The sequence below is a fragment of the Labrus bergylta genome, chromosome 20 (genome assembly GCF_963930695.1).
Source record: "Labrus bergylta chromosome 20, fLabBer1.1, whole genome shotgun sequence".
NCBI classification, from domain to species: domain Eukaryota; kingdom Metazoa; phylum Chordata; class Actinopteri; order Labriformes; family Labridae; genus Labrus; species Labrus bergylta.
Window position 1 is genome coordinate 19,674,723 of NC_089214.1, and position 14,383 is coordinate 19,689,105.

The following is a 14,383-nucleotide window of genomic DNA, read 5'->3' on the forward strand; positions in this document are numbered from 1 at the left end:
CCTCTTCCATTGTGTGTCCATGCAGGTGTGTAGTCTACACTTCATGCATGCATGTATGAATGTGTTTCTGTGTGTGTGTGTGTGTGTGTGTGTGTGTGTGTGTGTGTGTGTGTGTGTGTGTGTGTGTGTGTGTGTGCTTGTGTGTTTGTTTCCTAATCTCACATCTCACTGTGGGGCGTTCTAAAAGGATTTGTCATTCTCAGCTCAGTTGGGCTGATTGTGAATTAAATGTATTTTTAGGCACCTTTTTTTTTTCTCCGTCCCTTTGTGAACTCAGTTAGAATTGAGGTCAGGACACACAAACAGACAGACAGACGCACATATATATACACACACACACTCACACACACACATAAATGCACACACCATCTCAGGGAAAGACACATAGCTTTCAGAACAAATCACTGTTGAACTAGCCTGTGTGGAATGATTCTGACATTTTGTTTGGGAGAAATAGCATTTAATTGAAGGGAGGGGCGATACGGATGGCAGTTATGCAACCAAGGGAAAATGTCTACATTTCAACCCAAATTGAAAACATAACAGAGTTTGTGTTTGTGTGTGTCTTTGTGTGTATATGTGTGTGTCTTTGTGTGTATATGTGTGTGTGTGTGTGTGTGTGTGTGTGTGTGTCTGTGTACTAAGGGGTTGCTTGCACCATTTCATTGTTGTCCTCTGTTTGCCTTCATGTTTAGTTGTGAATTAGTTCAAGTTCTGGAGTTTATTCTACAATAACAATATTGACTTAGCATTCAAGTACAATGTTATTTATCTATCTATCTATCTATCTATTTATCTATCTATCTAGAGTTAAGTTTACATGTATAATGAGGAAGTGCAAAGCTCTAAAATTTACCTTTGCCATTTAATTTGTATTTTATTTTAATGTGAATAATTAAAAAAAATTAACGAGCTTGTAACAATTACATTTATTGATTAATCAATTACTTTTTTAGTATGCAAGAACAGAAAATAAAACCGTCTTTTACACATTAACAAAAGGTTTGAAATACATTTTTGGCCTCTGCTGATTTCTCTTTAAAAAATGTATTTCATTTTTAACCCATGTTGATTTCCTTGGGGTAAATCATCTGTCTTTTGCCCCCCAAACACAGAAAGGTCAGAGGTCAGACTCAGCCGTAAAAACATTCGTCTGGAGCAGACAGGGACTTGGTGTTTTGCTCAATGACACTTCGGCGCAGTGGATGCTTGCAGAAACGGCTGCTTGAACTCAGGTCATCCGGTCTAATGATGGTCACTAGGAAAGGAGGCTGAAGAGCCCTCATAAGGACTCTTCTAACGCTGCGAGGGAGCCAACAAGCATCTTTCAGGGTCACTGCACACCTCAGAAAATGACGCCTCTCTCTCTCTCCCTCTCCCTCTCTTTCTCTTCCTTTCTTTATACTCTCTTTCGCTTCAAGCGTTGCCAATTTGTCTGAGCCGCATCCGCTAATCCGTGCGCATTTACGCATTGGTCATTGCCCCTCCGGTTGACTTGGTTGGCTTGATGGATGATGGCGTCCAGGCAGGAGACTGACTGTACACGCTCACAGCTGACAACAGTGTTGGCTGGTAAATCTGGGCTTTGTGGGGGCTATTATACAAAAAAAGAGTTGAGACAAGAATACCCACTTATCCATGATTTTCATGTAAACTAATCAAAACGAATAATTACAACAATTGTTACTCATTTACTTTAAATTATGTTGTTGTAATTAAAGGACTTAGGGAGGTGATGTCATAGCCTGGCATTAGGGGGACCCTCTTTAGAAATATGGATACAAATTAGCTGACAGGTTAAAAGTTTTATCAGGAAAAATGTTGACCTGTGAGAAAATAATTATTCAACAGCATGGCCACTAATCTAGGCCTGTTGTTAGTAGAGATCTGCAGACGTATAATCGTAAAGTCATATGTAAAATGACTTTTTGACCAGTACAGGCTATAAAACCCTCCTGACATTTTTCCCCTTGATGTCAAGATGTCAATCTGTTGCCATTGAAGCGACTTCTCGGTACTCACTGGGTTATTTGCCGTGTTGGGATGGCCCACTGAGTGTCAGAGAAAAGGAGGGTGTATATGTAGTGGGGGGTATGGATGGATGGATGATGGGCTGGAAAGGTGGAGGGCTGACCGTCCCCTAGAGAGAGGAGGAGTGGGGGGGTCGGGGGGACTGGAGAGGACCTCTCAGACCACTAAATTGACATGTTCAAGCTCCTGGGTTGTCATGAAGAAAGCACTTTAATAAGCCGTGTGACAACACGCAATACAGCAGTCTTACTTTCATGAGGCCATTAAAAAGCAGGCCTTCTGTTTGACTCATATCACATTTTTATTGCATTCATTTTGACTTGAAAATATGATATTCCTTTAATGTGATATTATATATCACATTAAAGGAATATATTGTTATTATTATAATTATTATTATAATTATTATTATTGTTATTATTAATTTGTTTCCCACTTCTTCACATTTTTAACAACAATGGGAAAGTGAATTTAAATATTACATTTGATTTATTTTTTTCCTGTTGTTTTAGAAATTAAATATGCAATTTAACAGTAACACTTTAAATCAAGGGTCCATTGGATTATTTTAATGAGCCTTTTATAAATGAATAACGGATAACATGGAGCACACAGGTGCCTCTGTTCCCATGCACGACACATTTACTGATCTATAAGTGTATGTGGACCTGAGTGAGAATCAATAGAATTCGGAATAGAAACGGGGCTGGAGGCGGATGTGTGTGTTGTGTGTTGGGGGCATCAAGCGGAGACCGTGTTAAAGGGTGGTGGTGTGTGTGTGTGTGTGTGTGTGTGTGTGTGTGTGTGTGTGTGTGTGTGTGTGTGTGGGGGGGGGGGGTTTCTTTTTATTCTTCTGTCCATATATGGAGGACACTCACTGGACGCGTGTCTATTAAAGAGGGATCAACAATGAAAAAGATCGGAGGAGCAAAGGGCCAAGTGGGAGGAGGGCAGCAGGGCGAGGTGGAGTGAATGGAAACAGCAGTGGTGGTGTTGGTGCTGGTGTGTGAGAGAGAGATGCACATGTGGAGCGTGTGCGTGTGTGTTTTTAGTGCGTGTGTGTGTGTTGATTTCCTCCAAAATGCGGGCGACGACGCCTGCCAAGTCACCCTTCTCCTCCTCCTCCTCTCTTGTGTTCTCCTCTTCTCCTCCTCTTCCTCCTCCTCCTCTTCCTCCTTCCTGCTCGCCACAACACTTGTTCTTCCTCGGGAGCAATATCCCGGCAGCCCCTCTGCTCTGCCCCGCCTGCATCGTGGGTAAAGACTTTACAGTCAGGGGCCATCGATTGCTCTTATCAAATAAACAGAGTGGCACCAGCGGCTGCACAGACCCCACCACCACCACCACCCCTACACCTCCACCCCTGTCTCCTAATCCCCCCCCCCCTCTCTCCTATCCCCTAATTCCACCCCACCTCTTCTCTTGCTCGAGAGCCCTAGCAGCTGTGGTCCCATGTAAATTTTACATGATTGGCACCTCCTTATTTTACAGACCCCCCCCAGCAGCCCTCCTCCTCCTTCATATCATATTGCATATTAATGCAGAGTTTATGCAATAGCTATCATGTCCAGGCCTTTCCCTGGGAATTTGCATAGTTGATTATATTGCCTGAAGTGCTTGATTGTTGCATGGGTACGTTTATTTGATGCTGAAATGTGATATTTGTAGTTGAGACAAGGAGGGGGGGGGGGGGGGTGCTTGTGTAGGGCTGGGGGTGCTGAAATGGTTCCCCTTGACCCTTGAAATGCAACGTAATCCCGCGTGGCCCTGTTTGATTAGGGGGCATTTTTCTGTCTAATTGTTGTCATCAGGACTTGCACTATCATTGTGCATCTGGAAGCACTTTGACATCTAAGTCTGTGGTTCTCCAGAAGTCGGCTTCAAGGAACCTCAAAGGTCCGCAAGGCCGTTGCCCCCCCACCCTCATCTCACCCCCATCCTCGGGCAAAATGTAGATTTTTTAAAATATATTTCAGTTATTTTATTCATGCAAAATTATTCAGATTAGAGAACAAATGTAAGAGCAGAAGTTTTATTTTGTATCATCATTACTACACACCTAAATCAATCAGGTCCACGATGCAACTCTTAATCAATAACAACAACAACAACAACAACAGAAAACACGCACATTTGGAGTCTCAGGGACCACATCCAATTAAATGGGGACCCTTGGCTTAAGGTGTGTCCATTTGGGGGTCCTTGACATGAAAATGTTGGAGAAGCCCCTGATCTAAGTGACTGAGGCAAAGGGCTGCATTGACAGTCTTTGTCTCCCCCCCTCTCTCTCTCTCTCTCTCGCTGTCTGTCTCTCTTTCTCTCTCTTTAAAAGGGAGCGGAAGAGTGGGCTGATACCGGTCTCATGTTGCGTATGGATTTTCGTTTATATAATCGATTGAAATGTCCCAATACATTGATTTTGGGTTCAGTGTTTTACAAACAAGCGTTTATGGGTCTCGATTTTATGTTAGGGATGATTCCAGTGTGACACTGGCGCGCAAAGAAGTCGGAGTTGTTGATTTTTAAATAAATGATGTAAATAAAACAAATCACCATCTATTGTTTCATATAATAACAAAAAAAACATGTCAAACTAATTCTGATTGGAGCGAGGCAAAGAAGAAAAGAAAAAGGGTGAAAAAGACATAATATTGGGCTGCATCTCTCCTTAATCAAATAAAGTGGTGTAAAAAAAAAAAACACACGCACACACACACAAAAGCATTTCCTTCCCTCTGAATTTCTCCTTGAATTATATGCCATCACTAGTGTGTGTGATTGCGGAATATTAAATTAAAGTGGGATAAGTCCGCACCGAGGCGGGCTGCGTCCAATCCGCAACTCATTTCCCCTGTTGTAGCACCGCATCACTGCGCTCCTCTCTTTTCAATGACAATGTGCCAAATCTGGGCATTTTGAAAACACTTTCCATATGCTATTATCGGATCGCTACTGAGCAAGAGAAAGACAGAAACGAAGAAAATCGGAATGTTTTATACCAAAGGTACCGAGATTCTACATTTTTATTTCTTTTCTCCTTCAATGGCTTATTGTACTTTATGCTTTTTGTGGGATTTAAAGGAGGTAAGAGGAGGTAAATTTGAAGTTTTTTTTATAACGATTGCATATTTATGGATCAGTGTTGGATGGCTTTAGACTTAAGTATGAAAACGTCGAGAGAGTTTATGTTGAGCATTTATGGGCAAAAACTTTCATCTGCTTGTCTGTTTTCACTCGTTTTTCCTTGTTTATTTGTCTTTAGAGGACATTGTTTTAACCACTTCTCTGGAATATTTTCTCTTCAAACAAGCTGAAGAAACATAGAAGTTGACGGATTTATTTAGCTGGAATCACAGAAATAATTCTACCTTTTTGATGTATTTGCAATTAGTTGTTTTTGCAGCTCGGCACCTTTATTCAATACAAGTGACTTTAAATTGTGAGGATTTCTGTGAGTCACCTTTTTGATTTCGCAACGGTCACAGTACAGTTAATTATTGTACACATTATGAGGAAAAGGTTTTTCAGATTTTGTATTGAATCTTAATTATTCTGGATTGTTTGGCTAATTGTTTGACTGTTGTCATGCGTTGGAACAGTTACACATGTCTTGTTATTGTGTGTTTTATGGGCCTTTGTGCAGCTTGTTTGTGCGCGTGTTTGCTGGACGAGACTTGGCCAGTGGGTCACTGTGGCAGGTTGCGGGTCAGAGCTGTGGGCTTTTTTTTTTTTTTGCGTCTTTTATGTGTGTTTGTGTGTGTGCCTGTGTGTGCGTTTGTCCTGCGGAGGCAAAGGGGTCAGCCATGCAACCCCACGAGGGCGCCGACGCATAGGACAAACAAGGTGGAAGTGTGCCTGCACATCCACAAAAAACTGACCAGGTGTCTGTTGAAAGCAGACGTCAGGACGGAGAGCAAAAAAAAAAAAAGGTTTTTAAATATTGGAACAAATTACATCAATCCTGTGGTTTTTTTTTTACCTCAGAGAATGTATTGATTAACCAACAATGTGACTTCTTACTGCGTGTCAAGCCTTTATGGATATATCCGCACGATTCAAAGTTATTGATCTCCTGAAGTGGCACAAGATCACTATGAGCTCTCAAAGCTTTCTTTCACGTCAGATGCATTTCTAAATACAACAAATACTCCACCTTTAGCATTTAATAATTACACCAGAATTTAAAGAGTTTAATTTCGGACCCTCTGGATAATGTTTCCGCTGATGTCACAAATACATTTATTGTGAATTTATTTCCTTTTGAGCGCAAAAATACTGGCACTCTCGCACGCACACAGACCAACACAAGCAGGCACACACACAAACACACGCACACACACACACACACACACACACACACACACACACACACACACACACACAAACACACACACACACACACACACATAGAAACATTACCAGAGCGGAGTTTGCAGATAAAAATCTATAATTAATCGAGGATGCTGCTGATATGGAAATGGGGCGAAATATTAGTGAACGCGATCTATTGTGGAGCGGTCCTCCGGAGAAAGAGCATCGTCTGCAGGGAGAGAGGGAGGGTGGAGACCGGGGGGATTTACAAAACGCAGGAGGTTAAGATAAGCGGTAGTCTGTATCAGCTCTTTGAATCCGCTTTGTACTTTCTTTCTTTTTTCCTTTAAAACAAATAAAAATGTAAAGCGAAACCAGGCTAAAAATGACATATGCGCGCGGAAGAAGTGGACAAAGTAGATCCTTTCACAGAAATTGAGATGCTTGAATTAAAAAAAAAAAAAAGAGACAAACATGGTGGTTTACGTCTATATAAGTCCTCCGTTTAGGTGTACAAAGTCGCAAAATGAAAAATAGGTCCACTCTATACATCTTTGTATACCTCGACCCACGGCCCCTGAGTCGTGGACTTTTTTTTTGCGCGTCCGCTGCAGCAGCGGGTAGACTCGATTCCCCAAGCCGTCTGTGAGCGACGCCTCCAAAGGCTTGACAGGCTAGAAAGCCCCCCTGGAGGACAGGCAGGCAGCTGCAGCAGCAGTAGCGGCAGCAGCAGCAGCAGCAGGAGCCTTGGATCCGGGTGAAAAGTGACGCCTCTGTTCCTCACCTCGACCCACCCACCCCCCCTCTTTTGTCGGAGACCTCTCTAAACCCAGAATAAACAGCCTCGGGTCGGGTCGGGCTCGGATCTCTTGGCTTCTTAAGGATCCAGTTGGTACGGGGTGCAGTCCAGTCAATGTGGCTGCAAAGTAGACCTAGTAGTTCACTTGCCAGCAGCAGCCTTATCATCACATCCCAAGCCCCGGCTCATGCAGTTCAATTCACCCCCAGCTTCGATTTTTTTCCATGAAGGCGAACAAGATCTCTTGATTTTCTCCCCGATTGAGACTGTGTAAAGTCTTCCTCTTGCCCAAAAGCCACTATTAAAGCAACCGGGGGGGAAACACACAGTAAACGGTTTGCATTGAAAGGCTATAGGGGCCAACAGAGCGATGCACTTTGTAAGGACACTAAATGTAAACGCAAGTGAATAGAGCTTTGAATAGAGAGGGGGATTTTTAGTCTGACCCTGTATTGGATTTTGCAGTTTGGCTCTATTGAACCCACGCGGGGCCTCAGCAGTCCCGAAAGGGCAGTGATGACTTTCCAACATGTGCTGGATTAGTGGGATGCATCATGGCTTTGACTTTTAAGCTTGAGTGTTTATATGTTTCATATTTGCAAGAGATCACAAACAGGCTTCACTCTGACGACGACGTTATTAGAAAATACGATAAAAAGACAAAACTGTGCATCCACGAGTGGCGTAAACAACCAACATGTGTATGAATGGCTTTTCTCTTTTTATTTTAACTTAAAAGATGTTACCTATAAAATGTTCTCTACAGTGTGTGCAGGCCTGTTTTCATGCACGACACCAGACTACTTTGTGGTTTGATTCTCGCCCTCAGGTGGTTTTTTTTCTTTTTGTTTTTGTGCACATTAGTGATCAAATATGTTACTCATCAAGTTGTACTCCTTAACTTCTTTTTTCAAATTGTTCCCTATATTAAAAGAAACTCACACACGTATTTCTACATCCCAACAGTTCTCTGAATACGCAGACTTTGTCTCTGTGCGAATCGTCACCTGAAGATTAATTATCAACCAAATCAAGATGGTATAAAATGCAAATGAGCATCATGTCCAGGACAAAATAAACACTTTCGTTTACTGACAAATAAAGAAACGTGTGTTGGAGAATCCTGTGACTCAGAACAGAAAAGACAATCTACAAAGATGATTCTTTCATGGAAAAGGATCATTTAGTATTAATTTTTCCAAGTACTTCGAAGTGAGTGTAGCCTGTTTGCTGTGCAGGAAGCGCTTGTCCATTGTTCTACATGTGATTTGGCCCTTAGAGAGAAACCGTACAAAAGGATTTTTCTGCGCGCATAGACCTCTGTGGCCGCCAGGGCTCCGTGTGCGCGTCATTTGCAATGTGGAGACTGTTGATCAACTCACTAATTACACTTCTCTCCTCTCTCTCCCTCCCTCTCCGTCTCTCTTTTGCTCCCTCCCTCCCTCTCTCTCTCATTCGCCCTCTCTCTCTCTCTGTCTCTCTACCCATTCCCAGAGTGCATATCGGGAAATAGACACACAAAGACATGCGCACTCAACTTAATCAGCCATTTTTTTAAACAGGGCTAAAACGATAATAATTAGCAGAATAAAGACATATCGGATTTTCATTTCCTTTCCTCCGTTTCCCGACCCCGTCCACAAGAGAAACTGCGAGGCAGCCCGTCGACACGTCGTTTCACCGCCACCGGAACCAAAATAAGGGATAGCTCTCAAAGCGCTTGACATTTGTGGTTTTACCCCCTTTTCCCAATATAAAGTTGGAGGATTATTGTAATTTTCCCTGTTTTTCCACGTTTTGAGTGTCCACTAACGCAAGCCGCTGGATGTGACTGTTTTAAAAGCCAAGAGCAAAGAGAGAAGCGGAGGTGACGGCTTTGGAGGGGGAAGAAAGTAAGTTTTTTTTTTCCTTTCCACCTCTCCCTTTAACTTTTATTGAGTAGTTTGGGGTGTGTGTTAAATTTAGGGGTCGGATATCGATTATCTATCTCGCTGGTGGATCTTTGACATCGGGGCTGTTTGGATAACAGGTGCTGGGTTGTTTTAAGTCCAGAATAAAGGCGGATATCGGGATGTTAGTGCAACTCCGGCGCTTTGGCTCCGATGAACTGAGCGGCTGACAGGGTCGGAGGCGTTCTTACGCATGTGTCCGTGCTATTACAGAGGGATATCACGTCCAGACCTGCCGTTTGCAAAGTTATGCGTCTGTTCCCAAGAAAATGTGGTGGACACATAGCAGAGTAGTACTCTACGGTAGATATTACGAGAGGAGCGTTTCGCTCCTTTTGTGGCTTTGCGGATATGGTGTTGCCTTTCTAGGAGTCCGATCCCTCGGACATGTCCGCTCTGAGCATGTTTCCAGTCGAGGGGTCCGACTCGGTGTTTTCAACCACTTCCTCACTCGTTATTACAGTCCCCAAACGTCACATATTTCATTTAGTGATATATTTTGGATGCACCGCTGCGCTTCAAACCAGTTTGTACTCCGGGTTTCCTGCACCTTTCACGGCCGAAGTGACACGATCAGATTCCTGGCACGATCCCCTCTTTCCTGTTCATAAGTGAAAATCTGGCAAATAGTCCTAGTTATCACCTTTATTCAACTATCATTACAAAAGCAAAGTGCATTTCCCCCGTCGTGGTCCACGGGTCTTTACCTGCTGCGTTTAAAAAAGTAGTCCCACTTTACCGAGGCGTGGGTGGCTGCGTCGCCCAGGAGGGAGAGCGATCGCTGGGCTACTGATAGCACGGCGAGTCCCTCTAGAGCCAGCAAACTCCTGGGTCTCCTGTTTGTCTATAGCACTGGTATTTCAAAGATCAAAGATGTAACCTATCCACAAGTCATACTTTCTTGTTTGGTAACACATTTTAAATCCCATCTTTAAATTCCATTTATCGGTCCCAAATCTGCGTCCGTGGGTTTATCATTTCTTGTAAAAAATTGTCCCTCTTTATTTCCACCAATTCGGTTTATAACATCCTCTTTAAGTTGTCGATAAAAGATGTTGTGAATTAATTTGGAGCAGACAGAACGTAGGAGCAGGGGTTCTCAGGTATTTTGCGCCCTCATGGCAGTTTTTTTTTTTCAGCTAGGTAGATAGACTTGGCTCGGATTGGGACGCGACAGTGACAGGGGGGACATCGATCGCACGGGAGGAAAAAAAAACAAAACATCAGGGCCAAGGGGCCAGTCAGTCTCCAACCCGGGTATGTAGCAGTCAGTGTGTGTGTTTGTAGAGACACGGTGTATAGGGTAGGCGACCTTGTTTTTTTACTGTCTCTATTTATACTCGGATTTAAGCCTTTTCTTTTGCGTATGGATTTTGAGAGTGTATTTACGCCAGTAAATACAGGCTTCTACAGCGGTGTTTCCAAATACACTACACTTTAGAATTAGTCCGGATTATTGAACGTGAAATGGTTTTTAGACACAGATTGTAAACCTTTTTTGAAACAAAATTATGGATTTTCTGTCGAACCTGAAAGACGCGTTTTCACGTCTTTCACAATCTATTTTACGATTATCATAATTTTATTTTAATTTTATTATTGTTTTTGAATATGCTTACCATTATTTGAATTTAAAAACTAAATCCAATAAATACATTTCTTTTTTTTAACTATCAGTTAAATGTTCAATCAATTTTATAGATTCATAAATGATGAATACTGAATTAGGTTTTTCCTCCAATCACACAATTTAATTGCATCTGCATAAAATCATACGTTTCATTACACAAATAGGCCTTGATACTAAAAATCCAAAAAGTGAAATTATGAGAGGAGATGATCCTGTCTAATTGCAGTGAATTTCATCAGTTAATGATGCTATTGTCTCACTCCATAATAACACAATCTCTGTTTTTATTTTTCTCGTCTGAATGAGAGATTTTTTTCTCGAGGTTGATGTTTGCAGAAACCCAGGCCCTCGTGTTTTTTTTTTTGTTTTTCTGTGCGGGCTTGTCTTAGCACTATCAAAGGTTGTGTGTGTGTGAGTGTGTGTATCTGCATGTTAGTTAAGCAGCTTGTAACGTTCATTTCAGCCGCAGCAGTCAGGGAGGGATAAAAAAAAAAACATATAGTGTGAGAGATGGGCAGACAGCCCTGAGAGGACAATAGCTGTTGGCTTGAAAATGCTTCTTGATTATTAAAAGCTAATGCATTTTCAGCATTGCAGCCTTCATTAAGGTTGCGGATGGAGGGGGGGGCGAGAGGGATGAGAGGGTGCTGGGAGGAGGAGAGGATGGGAGAGAAGGAGACAGGGGGCTGAGCCTGTCCTATAACTCCTAGGCCCAAGACACATGCAGCTAGAAGATTGGCTCGGGCCTCTCCTAGGGGTCGACAATGTGTCATTTCCACCCGGCTAGATTGCCCTCTGCCTATCTGATATTAATGTGCAAATCAATATTTCAGGGATTAAATTTCCCTTCTTCATTTTTTATGGTTTCTACCTCAATAAGTCTCCCGTCTAATAGAGGAGGCTGGATGATTTAGAAGCCTTTGCTGCAGAAAGAGAGAGAGAGAAATAGAGAGGAGCTTTGCAACAAGGCTATCGCTGCATTTTAATGTTCTTCTTCTGCGTGGAGCCCCCATAGGCCTTCAGTAAGGAGGGCTATATCGCTGCTTTACACTGTAAAGACAGCCAATTTGGCTAAAAAAGGCTGAAAGAGAAAATATGAGTCCGGTTGAATACTTAAGACGCTGTGGTAATCCGAGTAGCAGGTATTAGCGAAAGGGGAGCTCCCCCCCTTTTTTTTTCAAAGACACACACACACAAGCACATACACACACACACACACACACACTCAGCTACATTCAAACCTGCATTACTTGCCGTCATGCTTTGGGTGAACAGTGTAGCTTACTACACGCCACACTGCTATAACAATATATTTTTTTCTTCCTCTCTTTCTCCTTTTTTTTTTTTTTGCATGGAAGCCCATCGACATGCATTGTGGAGATTTACTCTCCTGCGTAATAACATCTGGCGTACGTGTGTGATAGAAATGAATCACTCTGACACAATGACCTGTGTATGATTATTGGTGAAGGGAGGAGCGTATTACCATAGTCATAATGCTGCATCTCATTGAGAGTCGGCTAAATGAGCTTGGACCCTCTGACTCCCCATAGACATTCATTAGGGGACACCGCGCAACACAGCAGCGGCGTCTGTCTGCCAATAGGTGTGTGTCTGCATGTGTGTTTATTTAATCCTCCTTCCTGTACCATCTGGTGCGTGTGTACGTGCATGTCCAGCAGCAGCAGCACAGTGTGACCCCCCCCCCACCCCACCTCCGCCCCCCCATTCAGCTTTAGCAGCAGAGCAGAGGAGACTGTTTTAACATCCCCTCGATAGGGAGAGTGTCAGCGAGTGAAAACACGGGAAAAAGAAGAGGGGAGAAAGAGACAGAGGAAGAGGCACAAAAGAGCTCTAATTGTAGCACGACCGCTTGGCTTCCTCCCTGATTCACGGCCATTACCAAGTGAAAAGCACAACCGCCTGTCCTCCATTATCAAAACGGCAGGCCTACACACACTCTCACGTCCATACACACATACTCACTGGGGGGAATCATGTAGATTTTTTTTGTCTCTTATCTATGGCTCAAATAGCTACTCTCACTCTGGTCACCCGCTCTGAGGAGATTGAATGTATCCCAACTCTCCCACAGAGCATGAGCGGTTGGATGTTCAAAAGTACAATTTCATTTCTCCCTTTTTTTTCAGGTTTCCAAGCAGCGAGAAACAAACAAACACAACTTGTCGAATTACGCTTAGAAAGGCCAAGTTGTCGTTTTCAGATTCTTCTTTTTTTTCACACTTTCTCGTCGGGTTTTATGCAACATGTATTATGCAACTGTTCGAATGATGTAGCTTTTGATGCAAAGAGCTATCTAACAGCAGAGTGTTTTAGATCAAGGTGTGATATTCTCTTGGCTCTGTAGTGGCCGTGTTAAGAGGTGACGGTCTGCAGCAGCGGTGTCAGGGTCCTCTGGCTCGGCGAGGCCTGTAGGGGGAGAAGCTAAGAAGTCCGCAGCAGCTCAACGTTATGTCCCAGAGAGAGAGGAGAGGGAGGGGGTGGGGGGGGGCATCCTTTGTCAGCCCTGGGGCACCACCGCTAACACACACTTTCTCTCTATAACACACACTGAGCGAGAGGCGGAGGAGGGTTAAAGACTTGGAACGAGATCAAGCCCCTCCGTAGCTCCCGGGGTGGGTGCTTGTGAATATGCGAGTTTTAGTGTAATTAGCACTTAATTATATTAACATATGCAAATTGTCAGGCGGCGAGCTGTGTACCGCCGGTGGGTATCGGCTGAGATACAAGTGACTCTTTTGTACCACCACGGTAGAAAAGAGAATAATGGGGTGTGTGTAAGGCAACCAGCCAGCAGCCAGGCAGCCAGGCAGCCAGGCCGGCAGCCCCCTGTGCTAGCACATAACCAGCTAGCTCATTTAAGTCTCTGCCCGGCCGCTTTGCCAAATTTCATTAGTCGCCATGACGACCTGGCTAATTGTGCTGACTAATGTCCCCTGATCTGTCGTCAGTCAGGAAGGGTGTGCATCCCTCCACACCCCCCCCCCCCCCCCCCCCCCCCCCCCCCCCCCCCCCACCTTTACCCCACAGAAACATGAGAGGGGTAGAAAGAGAGGCCTGACTGTCCAGATTAAACCGGCACACAATGACTCCTATTTACACACGTTCCGCTTGTGCGAGCATTTGCATATTCAAAACACTCTGCCATGTTTCCTTGTCTGCTCAGTGTGTGTGTTTGCATGTGCACTCATGCATTGGCGAGGTTGTGTGCGCATGTGGTGGCAGTGTGTCTGAGGGGGACGACAACAGTTCAGTTTTTGCGTGCGTCACATGTGTAACACACTGCTGTCTGTGGAGGAGAGAGAGAGAGAGAGAGAGAGAGAGGGACTGGGACTGTGTGACGGCTATACGGCCGTGTGTAGCGACACAGCAGAATTTGTTTTTGATATTGTACAAGACGGAGAATCTGGCAAAGAAAGACTCGGGCCTAAATAACAGGCACAAGGAGCTCTGCCTTTGAAACTCGCAGGCCCTCTTTTCACTCCATCCAAATATCTAATTACAACACATCTTTATAGCTACCCCCGACCGAGCAGCAGGACTTTCTTTTTTTTTTTCAGTGGGAGGGTGGACAAACATTTAATTTCTGTGCTTCCCTACTAGCCAAAGGTGGATAGAGATTGGGCCTAGTTGGTGCTACTA

General features: G+C 43.8%; 1 protein-coding gene across 2 annotated transcripts in view; it reads left to right on the plus strand.

The window, feature by feature from the left end:
• The first annotated feature begins 4,050 nt into the window (after positions 1-4,050).
• zfhx4 (zinc finger homeobox 4) overlaps positions 4,051-14,383 on the plus strand; it is an 80,927-nt gene continuing 70,594 nt past the window's right edge. For both annotated transcript variants that reach the window (XM_065949128.1, XM_065949129.1), the window contains exon 1: positions 4,051-9,033. The gene's annotated coding sequence lies outside the window, so the exon portion shown is untranslated. The remainder of the gene's footprint in view (positions 9,034-14,383) is intronic.